The 18,894-nt window shown below is 44.7% G+C and overlaps 1 protein-coding gene and 1 pseudogene across 6 annotated transcripts in view; both read left to right on the top strand.

Annotated features, from left to right (window-relative positions):
* Positions 1-18,894, top strand: part of LOC126293440 (CUGBP Elav-like family member 4) — a 669,441-nt gene that overhangs the window by 139,435 nt on the left and 511,112 nt on the right. The gene's annotated exons all lie outside the window — the stretch shown is intronic.
* LOC126293828 (5S ribosomal RNA) lies at positions 2,201-2,318 on the top strand (annotated as a pseudogene).

Genomic DNA, 18,894 nt, shown 5'->3' with positions numbered 1-18,894 from the left:
CTGTATAAGCTGTATACAACCATTCGCTTCCTGTATTTCAGAGTTTCAAAGACCTTATTCCACTCAATGCTGTCAAAAGGTTTCTCCAAATCTATAAAAGCAGTAAACGTAGGTTTCTTTTTCGCTAATTTATCTTCTTAGATAAGTCGCAGGGTCTGTATTGCCTCGCGTGTTCCTACATTTCTCCAGATTGCAAACTACTCGTCACACATAAAACGGAGCTTATGTCAACATGTATTGGTTTCTGGACGTAAGTACATCTTTGCTTGTAGTTTTGATTAGTACTACCTCCCGACGGAAAGTATGACACAGTTTAAGAGCCCTGTTTATTGTCATCCTCCATGCAATACAAATCGGATTAGAACAAACAGAGCCATACTAGAGAGGAGAGGTGGAGGACCTAGATGTGCGCTCACGCCAGGACACAAATTTAATTAAAAACTTTGCCGCCGACTGGTCTCTCGGAGAAATTGCCTTTCCTCAGCGGATCCGCTGGCCGAGCGATTGGCGGGCGGCCGTGCACAAAGAAGGAATCATTATCTCATTTATCCTCGCCTGAGCCGGCGGGATCAGCTTTTAATTAGAATCCCGGCCCAAACAGACGCCCCCGCTGTAATTACAGTTTAAATCCCGTCTCATAACAGAGCGGAAGGATCCGCTGTGGACGGCCGCGATAGACCGCGGACACGCTTTCCGGGCAACGTCCGTCTCCGCTGCATTAGCAGATCTCCAGCGCATGCGGCTGGGCTTAAGCTGCTCAGAGTGTGTCAAGACCTTAATGATGGCGATCACTATTATCGGGGAGAAATAACCAGATTTGGAGGTAGCTGTAACAGTACCCCGGGGGACAGCTGTGGGACTGCTACCGTAATTGCGCGTATCTACACTGCCCAAAAACAATTAGTACACGTGAAAAAATGATGATTTTGTCCGATGCACATGCAACCTGGGGGACAGTAGATGTACTGACAGTGGTTTCAACGTCGTCCGCCCACAGATAGTGTAGTAGCATAGCTACCAGAGCTCCATCAGTGTCTACTCTGTCTACTCTCTCTCCTCCTATCCCTCCCTCCCTCTTTTTTTTTTTTTTTTTTGCTTGTGCCGTTTTTCCCGCAGATACGCAGGGTCGACATGGTTAATCAGATGTGGCTATGTTAGTTGTAGGGGTGGCTGGATGCCCTTCCTGCCGCCACCCCGTACCCCTCGGGAGTAGTGCGAAAGTGTTCAGATGTCTGCGAGCTGTGTAACTGTTGCAGGACGTGGGGACCAGCCCGGTATTCACCTAGGGGGATGTGGAAAACCGCCTAAAAACCACATCCATGGCCCTCGTCGTTAATTCGCGGGGTGGATTCGATCCAGGGCCGGCGCGCCTACCTGAGTCCAGGAAGCAGCGCGTTAGCGCGCTCGGCTAACCTGGCGGGTCCCCTCAGCGCCTACCCCACTCAGCGCCTACTCTATAAACAGCGAATGCTCACAGTCAGAAGGCTCAGTGTGGTGCAAACGTGTGAAGCAAGCATGCCACGGAGACACACTGGTGCTTCCTACAACCAACCGAGCGAGTTAGAGAGAGGTCAAAAATGTGGCCTTCCGAGTGTTCTCCTTTCGGAGAACTGCCGCACAAGTTGGACATGCTGATAGTCTGGGCTGTGATAAGTTACAGCTCTGGTGTAGAAAGTTGGTTCAGACCCGTTCTTTTACCGTCCTTGCAACAGCAAGGTGATGTGTTATTCCAACAGGATAATGCTCGGCCACTCACTGCCTGTGAATCTCAACGTGCTCTGCAAGACGTGCAGCACTTTCCCTGGCCAGCACGATCTCCGGACTTGTCTCCAATAGAGCACGAGTGGAATATGAAGTGACGAGAAGTGACTCGTGTGATTCCCCAACCAATAACTCTTGCAGAAGTACCTGAACAGGCCGAGCAGTCGTGTATTCCCCAGCAGTACAGTATTCCCCAGCTGTACGATCGACTGGATGCCAGAGTCAACGCGTGGATAGTCATCCGTGGAGCCTACACCACGCAATAATATGGGTGTCTGCATATAGGTCGATATCAGGTAGCGATATGAGGTGTGTCTATTGATCTGTAAATAATTATTTCATGCAGTCCATGTGTACTCTTGCAACAATACATCTTGGGGGAGATAGAAACTTCTAAAACGGTGTACTAATTATTTTCCGGTAGTCTGTGATCGTAAGTGGCAACGGCCTTGCCGCAGTGGATAAACCGGTTCCCGTGAGATCACCGAAGTTAAGCGCTGTCGGGCGTGGCCGGCACTTGGATGGCTGACCATCTAGGCCGCCATGCGCTGTTGCCATTTTTCGGGATGCACTCAGCCTCTTGATGCCAATTGAATAGCTACTCGACCGAATAGTAGCGGCTTCGGTCAAGATTATCATCATAACGACCGGGAGAGCGGAGTGGCTCACCCGACACCCCACCTATCGCATCCTCCACGAGGATGACACGGCGGTCGGATGGTCCCAGTAGGCCACTCGTGGCCTGAAGATGGAGTATCAAGTGTCATGTATGAAAGAGATACACCAGACGCAAAACTTCGCCTGAAATTTTATCCTCAGAACTGACCATTAGAAATGCTGCATTCTAGCAACGAGTATTTCAATATTTCTTTGATCATTTGAATTGAGTACTTGAAGCAGAGTATTGAAAAATAAGTTGTGTGTTAACAGCGGTAAACCAACATAACCCTCATCACAACACAATGTGAACCGTGTTGTATCCACTTAAAGTAATCTCAGATGTGAAACATCTCTCATTACGAAATCTTAACTGTAAATCCAAACCGCAATTCTCTCAAAATCATTTCGTGCGCATTTAAATGTATTTTTCAACAGCAACAGAATTATCATTATCAATGTCCACATTATTTCTATTATTTGTTAACGCTAAAGTTGTACGTGCCGGCCTGTTTCATGTTTCATTCCCGCCCGTTTGTGTTCTATTACTCTTAACCAAAAGTAAGCGAGAAAACGACACCAATAAACAACGCTATGTACACTGTTTCCGCGGCAGCTTCGTTACTACGATGTTTTGTTTTCCGCTGCCGACACCTGCAGTTGGGAGCGGTATCCGTCTGTAACTGCGAGTGAACCATGTGAAACATTTAATTTTTAACCTCCTTAGGGAGGGGGAGGGAGGGGGGGGATAGAGAGAGAGAGAGAGAGAGAGAGAGAGAGAGAGAGAGAGAGAGAGAGAGAGAGAGAGAGAGAGTGTACGGGGGGGGGGGGGTTTCTGATGTGTGTACCTCTACTTCCTCACTTCCTATTACCCCTCTTAACGGCTATGAACACACATCATTTTCCTTATGCACGATTATGATGATGATGATGATGATGATGATGATGATGATGATGATGATGATGTCCCATACTCTGAAGAGCGTATGGGATGATGCGGGAGACCCGCACCGCCGTACAAGGAAGGTCCTGGCGGAGATGGTTTGCCATTGTCTTCCTCCGACCATAATGGGGTTGAATTACGATAATGATGGCGACGACACCCAGTCATCTCGAGGCAGGAAAAATCCCTGACCCCGCCGGGAATCGAACCCGAGACTTCTTACGCGGGCCGGCCGGGTGTCCGAGCGGTTCTAGGCGCTTCAGTCCGGAACCGCGAGACTGCTACGGTCGCAGGTTCGAATCCTGCCTCGGACATGGATGGGTGTGATGTCCTTAGGTTAGTTAGGTTTTAGTAGTTCTAAGTTCTAGGGGACTGATGACCACAGATGTTAAGTCCCATAGTGCTTAGCGTGATTTGACCCATTTTTTTGAACCCCGTACGCGGGAAGTGAGAACGCTACCGCAAGAACACGAACTGCGGATTCACGATTATGGAAAAGTGTCTTAGAAGTATAAATCTTTCATTGACCTACTTGTTTAATTAATATTTAAAGTTGGTATTTCGGTTTTCGATGTTCGGGTGTTAATATAATGATTACAAAGGAACCTTCCGGAACCCGATATCGGTTAGAGGTTACCTATCTAATGGCCTCCAGGGACTAAAAAATTTGACTTCCATTATGTCATTTGACAATGAGAGTACTTAGCACTTCACACACAATTTTAAATACTTACCAAACTTTTTATCGTTGACTTTTCTCTCAAAATGACGAAAGGAAGAAAAGTTTATCGCTTACTGCATTTTCTTTGTTCGTCCAGTAAAACTTCAGCATCGCACATGATGTTTTAATTTGTTACTTCTTTCCTACCGACTCTATTTTGCAACACAGTCAGGAGATAAGACGTCACAGACATTGAGGTGTGTGAAAAATTAGGTTTTGCCTGCAATGGAGAACAAATTACCCAGATTATGTCCCTCCATTATTTGATAATTAGAGCAGTTAGAGACTTCCAATAAACTTTAAACTTAATTTCAAACCTTTCGTCGACTTAGCTAGCTTACATGCTTAAAGTCAAATATTTAACACTTTACCGCATTTGTAAAAGTAATCAGTACGTTTGAGGGTGTTTTATGCGTGGGAGATCGATTCTTGAAAGCATCGGGATTTTATTGGTGTCTGTTTAACCACGCAAGATAAACGTTAGATGATGTTCGTTATGACTCGTTAATTTGTCTTGGACGGCGAGTGTTCACCGTGGACAAAGGTGTCGTCAGCGGCGTTCCACCGAAGTGGGACAGCTCCGCTGTTGTTCACTACAGGGGGTGAACCAAAATTCCCGCACTCCGACGTAAAACCGCGATCCCCATCGTACTAACAGCATAAAAAGAAAGAATTTGGCGACACTGTAACCGCAAGGGGGACACGTACCTGCACTCAGTACTGAACAACTATGTTGTCTAAATGGAACAGTAGTTAGAGTTTTGCGTTATAATACTCGAGTTCGCGAGTTCCACTCTGCACTAGGTATAATTTTTTTAAATTCCTTATTGTACACCGAGTGATACGGTATATGGCTTCTTAATCGTTACACATATTGGGTTGGTGCATAAATTCGTAGCGTTTTGCCTAAACACACACAACAACCTCTGGCGTGCCGCAGGTGAGTGTTATGGGACCATTGCGTTTCACAATATATCTAAATGACCTAGTAGATAGTGTCGGAAGTTCCATGCGGCTTTTCGCGGATGATGCTGTAGTACACAGAGAAGTTGCAGCATTATAAAATTGAGCGAAATGCAAGAAGATCTCCAGCGGATAGGCACTTGGTGCAGGGAGTGGGAACTGACCCTTAACATAGACAATTGTAATGTATTGCGAATACATAGAAAGAAGGATCCTTTATTGTATGATTATATGATAGCGGAACAAACACTGGTAGCAGTTACTTCTGTTAAATATCTGGGAGTATGCGTGCGGAACGATTTGAAATGAAATGATCATATAAAATTAATTGTTGGTAAGGCGGGTACCAGGTTGAGGTTCATTGGGAGAGTCCTTAGAAAATGTAGTCCATCAACAAAGGAGGTGTCTTACAAAACACTCGTTCGACCTATACTTGAGCATTGCTCATCACTGTGGGACCCGTACCAGATCGGGTTGACGGAGGAGATAGAGAAGATCCAAAGAAGACCGGTGCGTTTTCGTCACAGGGTTACTTGATAATAGTGACAGAGTTACGGAGATGTTTAGCAAACTCAAGTGGCAGACTCTGCAAGAGTGGCGCTCTGCATCGCGGTGTAGCTTGCTCGCCAGGTTTCGAGAGGGTCCGTTTCTGGATGAGGTATCGAATATACTGCTTCCCCCTACTTATACCTCCCGTGGAGATCACGAATGTAAAATTAGAGAGATTCGAGCGCGTACGGAGGCTTTCAGACAGTCGTTCTTCCCGCGAATCATACGCGACTGGAACGGAAAAGGCAGATAACGACAGTGGCACGTAAAGTGCCCTCCGCCACACACCGTTGGGTGGCTTGCGGAGTATGAATGTAGATATAAATGTAGATGTAGAGGCGCTCTGCATCGCGGTGTAGCTTGCTCGCCAGGTTTCGAGAGGGTGCGTTTCTGGATGAGGTATCGAATAAATTGCTTCCCCCTACTTATACCTCCCGAAGAGATCACGAATGTAAAATAGATTCGAGCGCGCACGGAGGCTTTCCGGCAGTCATTCTTCCCACGAACCATACTCGACTGGAACAGAAAAGGGAGGAATGTCAGTGGCACGTGAAGTGCCCTCCGCCACACACCGTTGGGTGGCTTGCGGAGTATAAATGTAGATGTAGAACAGAGATTTTAGTCATCAGTAACATATTGTGGTTCACTATTTACAACAGTCTGCCAACGCTGGGGAAACTTTTCCATTCCGCGACTGCAGAAAGCACGCGGTTTTGAGGCGAGCCACGTTCGGAGCGCATTCCTTTCTTGTCGTTAAGTTAGCATAAAGTCACCATTTCTCGTCACTAGTAACGATACAAGATGGAAATGGTCGATGCTGTTCGCGACCGAACCGATGACGAGCAAGCAGAAACGCACATGGCCACCCGGTGTTCTTACTGATTTTGGCGTTGAGCATGCGGTACTCACACGACAGTGTAATCATCACAGTTCATAACATTTGCCAGTTCTCGAGTACAATGGCGTGGATAATAGTGGATTAATGCGTTTAAATAATCTTTATCAAACCCCGAACGTCGTCGTGAATGTTAAGAGTCATAATGTCAAAACAATCCTCTTAAAACGAGAATATCATTTAATTGCCGTGCTGTGTTCAAAGGCATTATCATCGTTAACGGGGCAAATGTTTCTGGCTGTCTCCGCTGCTGTCACCCCTCTACTGAATATTATGGAAACGTTCTGATTTCTCCACTTGCCACTACCTCTAGCGTGCACAGTTCCTCTCACTATCTCCAAAGAACAAAAAGGCAGTATGTAAAATCGAATAACAACAGTGAACTACAAATAAAATATGACAATCGATACATAAACCTATAGCGAACCGGAATACCAACATGAAACACTAAAACGCTGCGAACTTATGCACCAACCTAATGTTCTCAAAAGCATTGGTGAACAGAGTGAGAAAGCAACTAAATCCACGAACTAGTGAGAAAAGGGGATATCATGCCTTGAACAAATTTTGGACCTGAAACTCGTGATCTCGAATCAAAAAACAGAGGAACAAGAATTTCGTGCTCACATTCGTAGACCAAAAGAAATCTTATGATTCAGTAGACGGACAAACACTGTTCCAAATCTCAGAAGAGATGAATTTGGATAAAAAAAATCCAATGAACTGATCAAACAGGCCTTAAGCTATCGAAGCTCGAGTTCACAGGAAAGCTTACAGGGGCCCTTAGTAAAAAAAAAAAAACCTGTGTGATACCGAAAAACCGACCTTCCCCTTTACTGTTTAACTGTGTACTTGGTAATGTGGTCGGGAAGTGGCGACCAGAAATTGGGCAGAATACGACTGGAGTGCACCAAAGACGGAATACAGGTACATTTTCTAGCATTCGCAGAAGACAGTGATGATGTCGGAATCATTAGAAGCGGCGGTTAACCAAACCACGCGACTACAGAAACGAGCGGCTAGAGCACGCCTACACATCGCTGTCGAGAAGACCAATTATATTGCAAGCATCAAGGCAACGCCTACATCAGTGGTGTCCAACGGGCGGACCACATGCGGCCAAAGCAAGTATCAACGCGGTTATTGTTAGTGTTTATTATATTAAGTACAGCCCAAAAATACTCGTCTTCTCCCAGTGTGGCATACGTAAGCTAAGAGGCTGCAACACCTGTCGTAGATGGATGATAACAGAGAGATGGAAACTTCAGAATGTGGAGATATTTCAGTACCTACGAGAATGGATAGAAATTGGGCTAACAGGAAAGAAAGCAATGGCATCACGAATAAACAAAATGAATTTACAATACAAACTAACTATGAACATGTACAACAAGAAGAAAATTCCGATCAATGCAAAACTAAGACATTATCAGACACTGATGAGCTCTGCAGCCTTATATGCAGCAGAAACTCTTAACCTAGTGTGAACAGCATGCTTAAGAGGCTAAAACTAGTGGAACGGAAGATTTTCGGGAGGACCTCGGGACCACGAAGAACAGAACATGGTCGATTTAGAAGACGTGAGAACCAAGAACTGTACACCCACGCAGAGAGAATCTTGCATATCAACAGGAAAACAAGGGGCGTGTTCTTCGCACACATCCTATGAATTGACCATGGGAGATTAACATACCAAATACAAGTTTTTTTTTTGTGAACAAGACAAGCAAAGTACGCTAGATCAGAAAGATAAAAAAGGGGTCTGGAAGAAATGCCAATACAGAAACCAGAGATTTGCGACAGGGTGACTCTCAAATAAAAAAATGCAGGCTTGGACAGGTTTCCAAGACAGAACTAGAGCCACAACAAAATTATCGTCGACGGAAGAGCGAAGCAAGTTGGAAAATGTGAAAATGAAAGAATACTGGACAAGAAACGAAGCTGACGCGAATCAATATTTTCCTCATATGGACAAAAGGAAAAGAAGAAGAAGGGCGACTACACCACCTCCTAGGTAATCATCAGACTGTGCCCTCATTTTTGTTTTTTTCATGATACGACGACTAGTAACGTCTTCCAACTTTGTCTCGTTTTTTATTTCGGAAAACCCCTTTGAAGAATACGATAAAAACAATAACATTATTTCTGCTTCTTTGTTTTCAATTGTAGTTTTCTTTCGGCTCACACGTCTTTCGTCTTTCTAAAATATTCTTTCTTGTCTTCTCATAGTTTCTGCTGTATTTTTCTGTCCTGGACGATTGCCTGTTATATTGCTTCTTTAAAAAGCGTTCTGTTTCTTATTGCGTCCAACGCACCTCCTACATTTTCTCTCTCTCTTCCTACTTGTCTCAGCCATTTTATTTTGGATTTGTTTAGTCATTATTCTGTCATTATCCATCCTGGATGAATAATGGCACCTGGGTTCAAATCCAGGCCTTGGTATAAATTTTCATAGTCTGTATATATACTTCATAGATGTCTGATACTTCAATTTTGTTAATGTATTTCTATCAAAAGTTCCTTAGACTTCTTCAAAATCTACAAATGGAACCACACATTTAAAACTACTACTTTTTGTAACTTCTAAGATGTGCTTTAATGTTTTGACTTGTTCTATGCATGATCTGCTTTTCCAGAACCCTGCCCCCCTAACTGTGGTTCAAATATTCTCTTATTATTATTATTATTATTATTATTATTATTATTATTAATGTTGTTATTACTGAAACAATGAAACTGAAATATCATGTCTATCACGATTCGCCGTTTTGGGTCCAATAATGCAGAAGTCGTGAATCTCTCTCTCTCTCTCTCTCTCTCTCTCTCTCTCTCTCTCTCTCTCTCTCTCTCTCTCTCTCACACACACACACACACACACACACACACACACACACACACACACACACACACACATTTGACTACTAGTTGGAATCGTGACTGAGAACATGGTATGATTCGTCATCATTCTTTCTCCACAAGCACTCTTTAATTGTTCTAAAACTCTTCACACCGTAGACTTCGTTTGAAGGTTCGCTGCCGCTTAAAAGTTCATTTTAAAAACATGCATGCATGACTATAAATAGCAACCTCAGACTTTTCTCAGATGATCCACTTATCAGCAATGAAAGAACTGCACAAATAATCAGTGAGACATTGATGAAATTTAAAAGTGCTGCCAAAGACTGGAAACGCAATATCCTATGAGTGCAACATCAGTGAGTCACAGATGGAATACGTTGATTTGTGTAACAGTTTTCAGGGATACGAAATTGTACCATCACATGCAGTCAGTTATAGATAAGCAGGTGCTGTACTCCGGTTCATTGATAGAGTTATTAGTGAAATGCAGTCAGTCTACAAAGGAGATTCCTTACCAGTCTGATTAATCCTAGAATGACGTTCAACTATTCGGGACGCCGTACCAAATAGGGCTGACAGGGGGTATTGAATGTGTGCAGAGAGGGCAACACGAATGGTCACAGGTTTGTTTGACCCATGAATGGCACGGAGGTACTAAACAAACTGAACCAACAGACTCTTGTAGACAGAAGCAAACTATCCCAACACAACCTACTTAGAAAGTTTCTAGAATCAACTTGAGGTGGTACTATCACTCCTATAAGGATTGCGAGGACAGGATTAGACTGATTACAATGTGCACAGAGGCGTTACAACGAATCATTCTCTCTCTCTCTCTCTCTCTCTCTCTCTCTCTCTCTCTCTCTCTACATTGTGAAGGAACGATATCCTAGTAACTCGTAAAACGGGAAGTAGCCAGTAGCACGCACTTCACAGTGGTTTGGAGAGAACCCTTCGGTCAGTCACAAAGCTAATTTGGTATCATTGGTATCATCTGCTGTCTATCGCTTCTGTAGCATAATGGTATTAAATAGGGAACTAGCTGATCTACCTGAACTGTCAAGATACGCTGTTTCGTTGGAGCGAGGTTAAATGAGCAGGAGGAAGCCTGCAGGCGACAGTTGTAAACACTTCCGCCGACAGGATCTCCCTGACGTCTTTAGATGATAGGCAATGTAGCTCCACAGGCTGCCTACGCAGTTTGGCGATTGTTAACCCCTTAGGCGCCTCTCAGCTGTTTATACTGGTTGAAATCCCCACTCCTAACCCCACCTCCCTCTACCCAGAAATCCCCCTTCCCTCCTCCTCCTCCTCCTCCTCCTCTAGGAAGGGAGAGGCGAGATAAGACCGTGGTGTGGTGTGAGGGATGAGGTAGGTGGGGGGGGGGGGGGGGGGGCGGGCTTCGTTTATTGGCCGCCCGGGGCTGTTTGGAGATCCCGCCGCCGCTGGTGCTGCTATCGCCTGCACGGGCGGGGAACCCCCGCGAGATTCCAGATTACGGCCACGCTTCGCCTCGGGCTGCTGCAGCAGAGACCTTAACCATGCCAATAGCAGACGATTCCACGTGCGCTGTTGCCTGTGTACAATGCATTCGTCCTATCTGCCTTTTTGTCCGTCACTTCTTGTAAAGTGTATCACATTCAAGAAACAGTGGAGGAAAAAAAAAGTTCAGCTGGGTCAGAAATGAATTTTCAAAAATGTTCAAATGTGTGTGAAATCTTATGGGACCTGCTAAGGTCATCAATCCCTAAGCGTAGACACTACTTAACCTAAATTATCCTAGGGACACACACACACACACACACACACACACACACACACACACACACACACACACACACACACCCATGCCCGATGGAGGACTCGAATCACCACCGGGACCAGCCTCACAGTCCATGACTGCAGACTCCATGACTGCAGCGCCCCAGACCGCTCGGCTAATCCCGCGCGGCCATGAATTTTCACTTTGCTTACGAATGGAATTCATATACCTACCTCCGATGTCATTAATTGTATGTAAACTACAGGACGGCCCCGAGTTTTCTTTGTGCTTTGTAAGCACCTTGTACAGAGCGAGTCACCTGAAACTTGCACCCCCAATTTATTTCGTAAACTGTTCATTATATCGAAACGGGGTGTTCGGCATACGATAGTAATCAGAAGAGCGTGCAATCCTTTTGTATCTACTATCTAACTAACGCTTGTGTCAATCGTGACAAGGGCGAATGGTTTATTTAAACAGAACAATGTACTTTTCAGTGCCTCATGGAGAGACGAATACAGCGACTCCTATATGATAGTCAAAAACAGTCTGAAAAATCTTGTAAGGGCGTTGCAAGATAAGCTGCACTGAGAAATAACTTAAGGAAAAAATTCAATACGTTGCTCCGTCTTCGAGTTAATCAGTATAGAAGTTAGCCAACTAGGTCGTTGCCAGCGCAGATTCAAGCGGCCCGCCAGAGACAGTGTTCTTCATTCGGCTTCCTAAAGCCGAACAAGAGAGCGATACAAAAATTGGACATGTGACGCTAGTAAGAATCGAATCCGACCAAACCGAGCGAGCTGGCGCAGCGGTTAGCACACTGGACTCGCATTCGGGAGGATGACGGTTCAATCCCGCGTCCGGCCATCCTGATTTAGGTTTTGCGTGATTTCCCTAAATCGCTCCAGGCCGGGATGGATCCTTTGAAAGGGCACGGCCGACTTCCTTCCCTAATCCGATGGGACTGATGACCTCGCTGTTTGGTCCCTTACCCCCAAACAATCCAATCCAATCTTGTTTCAACTCACCCAATTCGTTCACTATCCTGTTCCTCTACCCTGAATGCGACCAACACGCTGAGCAGTCACGTACTCTGTCATCTAAGCCACACTATGAGAACAAGTGACACTGGATGTGGCGGGCTGTTTGTTTCTGCGCGTCTAACGCCCTGATTGGCTAACTGCAATGCTAATTAACTCAGAAACGGAGCAACGTATCGATTTTTTTTCTTAACAATTGTTTCTCAGCACCACCCAGCCAGAAACACCCTTGCAAGCTTTTCAGACTGATTCTGACAACCATGTATTTCACAAAACGACACAATCCCAGTTACAGGTTGCCTATCTACTGGACACTGCAATAACAAAAATTTTATCTTTAATATTTCACAGAATTACTGGCCGAATTTAAAACAAGTGCAAATACTGTGATAACCTACTCAGTTATGTCAACTAAAACATTCATCTACATCTTCGTAGATACTCCGCATGCCACCGCGCGGTGCGTGGCGGAGAGTACCCTGTACCATTAATTGTTATTTCCTTTCCCGCTCCAATCGTAAATAGAGTGAAGGAAAAACAACTGTTTATATGGATGCGTATGAGCCTTAAATTCTCTTATTTTATCTTCGTAGTCCTTACGCGCAATGTATGTTGGCGGCAGTAGAATCGTGTGGCAGTCAGCTTCAAATGACAGTTCTCTACATTTTCTCACTTGTGTTCCTTGGAAAGAACGTCGCCTTCGCTCAGGGGAGTCCCATTTGAGTTCCCGAAGCATCTCCGTAAGTGTTGTTCAGACCTATCGGTGACAAATATAGCAGCCTGCCTGTAATTGCTTCAGTGTCTTCAACCCTACCTGGTACGGATCCCAAACACTCTAGCAGTAGTCAAGAATAGGTCGCACCAACGTCCTACGTGCGGTCTCCTTTACAGATGAACATACTTTCCTTAAGTTCACCCAATAAGCCAATGTCGACATTCCCCTTCCCTAGCAAAGATCTCACATGCCAATTCAATTCCATATCACTCTGCATGTTGCGCCCAGATATTTAAAACGTATTGACCGTGTCAAGCAGGATACTTGCATGACTGTACCCGAACGTTACAGGTTTGACCTTCCTACTAGTCCGCATTACCCTACATTTTTCCGTATTTAGGGCTAGCTGCCATTCAGCACACCAACTGGAAATTTTGTCTGAGACGTCTGGTGTCTTTCTACAGTCACTAAATTTCGACACCCTACCGTACATGACGGCATTATCAGCAAACGGCCGCAAATTCAGCCCACCCTGTCCGCTCGGCTACCCTGGCCGGCCTCCTGACGATACCCTTGTCTCAGATGAACACTCACTGTCGAGGACAACATAATGGGTTCTATTACTTAAGAAGTTTTCGAGCCACCCATGTATCTGTGAACTTGTTCCATATGCTCGTACCATCGTTAGCAGCTTGCAATGGGGCACCGTCGCAAACGCTTTGCGGAAACCTAGAAATACGGATCCATCCTGTGAACTGTGGATGAAGGGCAAGAGGTGATCATCTGAGAAAAGGGCAAGCTGAGTTTCGCACGAGCGATGCTTTCTAAAGCCATGCTGATTCGTGGACATAAGCTTATCAGTCGCAAGAAAGTTTCTTATATTCGGACTGAGAATAAGTTCAAGGATTCTGCAGCAACCCGAAGTTAGGGATTTTGGTGTGTAATTTTGTTGGTCAGTTCTTCTGCCCTTCTGATATCGTGGAGTCACCTATGCTTTTTTGAAACTTTGCATTATCAATAAACCTCTCTGTGGAAAATTTAAGAAATCAGGGTCTTCTATCTTACAAGCCCCCACCAGATCATTTCAAAATAAAAACAGTTTTTGTTGCGAAATTACTTAACATCAATCACGCGTTTCACCCTTTCGGGGCATCATCAGACGGTGCAGAAGTAGCTGCACATGAAAACCATCCGCCATATAACCACATAAACACGAAAATGGCTCCAAAAGTAACTGGATATTTACTCAGTCCAGCTTAAAAATTTATAAAATGCAACTTAGATTCACAATAAATGCAGACTAGGCAAGGGGATAGTGCCGTAAATACTCTTTGTAAAACGGAATTGGGATTCCATCCGGACCCGGTGATTCATTTGCTTTCGAATATTTCAGTTGTTTCTCTACGCCAGGGACGCTTATTACTATGTCTGTCCAATGGTCAGATGACGATGTGTGTTCCTGGTTATCCTGTGTGAAAGATTACGTGAACGTTTAACACAGTATGTCGTGTATCACACTCAGAAACTTTGAATGTATCTACGGCAGCGTTAACCCAAGGCGCGAAAATTAGCCGGAATACATTCATTCATAATTTGAGAATCAGAACACTTAACGACTTACTACAAACATTACACATAATTTCAAACTTTTATGAAGCTTTTTCGTGCATATGACTCCACGAAATGGAGAAAGAAAAACAGTTTACAGCTTACTACATCTTCGCTGTTCATGCGATAAAAGTACCGTATGAATCACGGCGTGCTAATTTATTATTTCTTTACAACTAACTCTATTTGAAACATCTCACATCCAGTAGCCGAATTTACGCTGGATATATCTGAAAAATAATAATATGCTACAGGTCATAGTTCAGGTGATTTGACATGATAAAGATTGAGTCGCGTGAAACTTAAGCTGCAGGGGGAAATTCGCTAGAGATGCAGGTGAAGTACGTGTACAAATAGGTGTGAAATACGTACGCAGGCAAAAAGCTCATCATTAATCCCTGGAACGATTTCAATCAAATTTGGTAAATATCGGTGGAGGTGATAAAGTGGAGAACGAAAGAAAGAAGGGGGCGAGGAGGATGTGGACAGGCAGGGAGCAGGAAGGAGGAGATGGGCACGGATAGGGAGGGAAGGAGTGTGGAGACAGGGAGGGGAACTAGATAATGGACAAAGAGAGGGGGGAGGGGGAGGAGGAGGAGGAGGAGGAGGAGGAGGAGGAGGAGGAGGAGGATAGAGAACGGAAGCATGGCGAAATAAACTGGGAGACAGGGAAGAATGAAGGAAAAACCTGAAGGAGGGCATTAGTGTTTAACGTACCGTCGACAAAGAGGTCATTAGAGACGGAACACGAGCTCGGAGAAGGGAAGGATGGTGAACGGAACGAAATCGGCCGTACCGTTTCAATGGGACCATCCCGGCATTTGTCTGCAGTGATTTGACGACAGTTCAATCCCGCGTCCGGCCATCCTGATTTAGGTTTTCAGTGATTTCCCTAAATCACTCCAGGCAAATGCCGGGATGGTTCCTCTAAAAGGGCACAGCCGACTTCCTTCCCCATCCTACCCTAATCCGATGAGACCGCTGACCAAGCTGTCTGGTCTCTTCCCCCAACAACCAAACCAAACCAAACCAAACCAAACCTGAAGCGATTTAGGGAAATCACGGAAAACTCAAATCAGGATGGCTGAACGTGAGTTTGATCTGTTGTCATCCTGGATGCAGGACCAGACCGACCGACCGACCGACAGACAGACAGACCGACAAACAGACCGACAGACAGACCGACGTGTCATCCTCTGCAGGTGGCTACATGTGGGCGAGGTACAGAGTGGAGTGGGGGCAGCAAAGCGCTCTCCCAGCCGACTTCTCACGCGAGCACCTCTCCTCGGTTGGCATCACGAGGCTGTGTGCACACCGTTCGGGTCCTCCCACGAAGGGAACATCGCTGGCAGTAGCGGTAGTTGAACCCGGGCCCTAAACACAGCAGTAACAGGCGCTGACCAGTTATGGAGACGGATGATTAAAGTGACAGAATGGTTGTTAATTTCGGCGATAAAATTGTCGTAAAAATATATAAGAAAGGAGTCGAAATTGAAAGGCAAAGGGTCAGGACTTAACATCTTAGGTCATCAGTCCCCTAGAACTTAGAACTACTTAAACCTAACTAACCTAAGGACATCACACACATCCATGCCCGAGGCAGGGTTCGAACCTGCGATCGTAGCGGTCGCGCGGTTCCAGACTGTAGCGCCTAGAACCGCTCGGCCACAACGCCCGGCAACTTCATACTCGTCCACACTGTCACCGGACATCTACAAGCGGATGATAGAAGTTGCAATTCTTCGTGACGGTTTCGTTAGAGTCGTTCGTGTTTAGTTTTTTTTATTTCACCTGGTAGGTTATATGAGGAGCATGAACAGCTGCACATGTTGAGTGTCCACTTGAAGAACACGAAGATGCCGAGTATTCGCGTGAGACAGCGCTGTCAGCTCCTGACACGGTTTGAAAAGGCCTCATTGTAGGTCCACATTGGCCGGTTGGTCGAAACGTGCTGCATCTAGTTTTGTGGGGCCTTCTGATGTGACAGTGACCTGATGTCGGTCTGCTTGGGTTAACGAGGACTGACATACTCGTTGTAAGGGTTCCGTTCGACCACAACTGACCACCACTAGGGAGGATCGCCGTATTCTGCACCAAATACATCGTAGCCCCTTCATATCCGCGTCTGCCATCCGAGAACAAGTAATGGACTCCTAGCATCGTTCTGTCATGTCGCACGACGTTAACACAAAACCACCAATGTCTACGAATGTATTGGTGCCTCGATCTGAAAATATGGACTGCTGACAAATGGCATCGTACTGCGTTCAGCATTGAATCGTGGCTTTGCGCTACCCTGAGTTATCATTGTCGGCGAGAGCCATAGTGGTGTTATTGCTGCCGTCATGACATGAAAAACACTTGCATCTGACTCCTGGACATGGCTGGTATTGAATGAGGGTTCTCTACGGGACAAGTGTTCGTCACGAACCTCTTGCGTCGTCGTGTATTCCCTTTCATGAGACGATACTCTTACGCCATTTCTCAGTAGGACAATACTCTTCCATACACAAAATGTGTGTCTATGAATTGCGTGCGTGATATTGACGTATTGTCGTGTGCAGCATTATTTCCTTATATGTTCCTGACATACGTGGTACGAAGTAGAACGTCAACTATGTCCCAGACCAGTATTAAAGATATTAAGGACGAGTTACAACAGCTGTGGACCATATTGCTTATGCAGAGCACACAACCGAATCAGCATGTAAATCCATGCCAGACGAAGTAGAACGTCACACTGATAAACTTGCTCATAGTGCTAAGTTCTTGATAATCTCCTCCCGATTTTGCAATCACTGTTGTAACATCATATACTATGTGAGGCCGTTACCTCTTCTCCTTTTCATTCTTCTTCTTCTTCTTCTTCTTCGTGTTTCACTTCTTCGCCAGCCAGTGCAGAAAAGTTAGAGAGAAGAATAATGATAATGTTAGGTCCAGAAAGAACCACAGAAACCTGGAAAGTAAGAAGTAGTGATGCATTAGGTTGAAATACATAAAAAATAGCACAAACTACCACGAAAAGGAGAATGACAGTCTGTAGCATTTATAAAGAATGAGTGATAATAGACTGACAAAGAAGGTCTTCAAAGAAGGAAAAGAAATTAACAACAAGCTGAATCCGAAAAGTTGAAAAAACATTTTAGGATACACAATATAAAAGAACAACAAGCAGCAGAAAGAAGAATGTTCAAAAGGGAAGTGTTGAGTATAGACGTATTCCAGTGTAGACGCAGCAGGAAAATAGGTGTGAAGTGTTCTGCAGAAATGACAAAGAAACATGGTGAAAACTTGTAGGAATATTGTAGGAACAGAGAAGATCAAATTAGAAGGAACTGAAATTGCCACGCGGCCCCTGGTCGGCCAAAACAGAAAAGCAAAAAAGTAAACACATGGTGTTTCCGTTTGTACGAATACTGTTGACGCTTTCATTAAAATAATTATATACGACCACCTCCGGTTTTACAGCCACATTGGCAAATACAACAAATTAATACATTCGCTGACAAACCGCAATCAATCTCTCTACATTTGACGACACTACCCATTCCCGTCATTACGGTGTTCAATTACGTGCACTTGATAGACTGCAAATACATTCAATTTAGACATTTTCGCTTTCATTTTTAAATGTCGATCATTGACAGTAATCTGACAAATCTTTCTGCCATTATGACATAAACCGTACAAGACCCGTTTTGCGGTTGGTGGCGTAAATTATTTAGCTTGCAAACAGATGCGGTTGCTAAAAGGAAAGAAAAAAAATCCGCTGATGGTGCAGTTGTGCTATTCGTCACAGTGACATCAGCTGCACCATGAATTGGTTATATGCAGTTTATTTAGCGAAATGTTGCTCAAAGTTGTGTGTAAATATTTCTTCACTAGAAGTTAGTTTCTGAATACATCTTTAATTTATTGCAATGCAAAGTCGCTAACAGCTACAATTTGCATAAAAGTAGCTTGAGACAAAGCAGCCTTTAGATCCACTTAAACACACTGAGCTGTCTTGACCACAGTTTCGTTATTCCAATATTCCTTACACGTTCCGACTTCATTATCAGTGGCACATATTTAGCTAATGCCAGTAGTGTGAGTCAGCAGAAACTTATCCAAATGGATACATGATAGCTTAAGTACAGGCAAGTGCAAACTGACAACAAAGATCAGGAATTTTCTTGCTCCTTGAAGGCAGTTTCCACTTGCCTCTTGCGAAGGCAGTTTGCACTTGCCTGCTACTAAGGAATGTTGCTGAAGGTCAGCAGTTTTCCTGATCTTTGAAGGCAGTTTGCACTTGCCTGTTGCTAAGAAATGTTGACTAGACACCATCCAACGACTTTGACAAATTTTTATTGACTCACAATGATGACATTAAGTATTTGCCTTTGATAATGATGGAAGTCGAAATGCGTAAAACGTATGTG

The sequence above is a fragment of the Schistocerca gregaria genome, chromosome 10, assembly GCF_023897955.1.
Source record: "Schistocerca gregaria isolate iqSchGreg1 chromosome 10, iqSchGreg1.2, whole genome shotgun sequence".
Lineage (NCBI taxonomy): Eukaryota > Metazoa > Arthropoda > Insecta > Orthoptera > Acrididae > Schistocerca > Schistocerca gregaria.
The sequence above is the reverse complement of the archived record's forward strand: the minus strand, read 5'-3'. Positions and strand labels throughout refer to the sequence as shown.